This window comes from Priapulus caudatus, unplaced genomic scaffold (genome assembly GCF_000485595.1).
Source record: "Priapulus caudatus unplaced genomic scaffold, Priapulus_caudatus-5.0.1 Scaffold1761, whole genome shotgun sequence".
Classification (NCBI taxonomy): domain Eukaryota; kingdom Metazoa; phylum Priapulida; class Priapulimorpha; order Priapulimorphida; family Priapulidae; genus Priapulus; species Priapulus caudatus.
The window spans coordinates 16,402-17,235 of record NW_014578822.1 but is presented as its reverse complement, the minus strand read 5'-3'; positions in this window follow the sequence as shown (position 1 = coordinate 17,235).

Sequence of the window (834 nt, the reverse complement as noted above, 5' to 3'; positions counted from 1 at the left end):
CTCCGTCCACGGCCACCGTTTTTATCTGGACAAAGCGATTTCAATACTCCTATTCCACCTTTGAAATGCAGCGCGTTCGCCCGCTGGCAACCGAAAAACAGACGGCGCTTTCCACCCGGCACGAGATTTCCAAGCGCCCGCTTTGACAGACACCACGTCGGTGCTCGGCACGGTATCGCCCGCTGCAACCGCCGAGGACGCGTGCCAGTCTAGGCCGTACGCGATGTCGGCGCAGGCGCGCAGGAAAGCTGAGTAATTACGCAACACCGGCAGCGACAACACACTTCTACAACATCAAAGGCACCGCGCGCGCGCGCTCTCGCTCTGTAATGCACTTTTCAATTTTAACACTTTCGCGCCAGGGCAGCAGACGCCAGTTCGACAGTTCGCGGTATTTCACGTTAACGCAACCACGGTTAGCAGAGAGGTGTGTGTGTGGGGGGGGGGTGCTGTCTGTGCATCCGTCCGTCATGCATCACGCTCCACCTTCCGCCCTCACCGCCGGAGAGCGAAGCGTTTTGTCCGCATCAAGGAGGATGCTATCCGTGGCTTCCTGAAGCCGCACGGCAGGAGCAGGGAGGGAAAACCGGCAGTTAGATGCGATATGATATGACTACTAGGCACTTTAATTTAATTTAATTTTTTTTTTTTAGGGTTAGGATTAGGGTTTAGGTTAGGTTAGGGTTGGGGTTAGGGTTTTTTTTTTAAAGTGCCTAGTAGTCATATCCTAAGTGCCTAGTAGTCATATCATATCGCATCTAACTGCCGGGTGCCAGGGAGGGGCGCGACTGTGGCGCTCACGGCGGGAGGCTGATGCACTCATCAACGCATCAC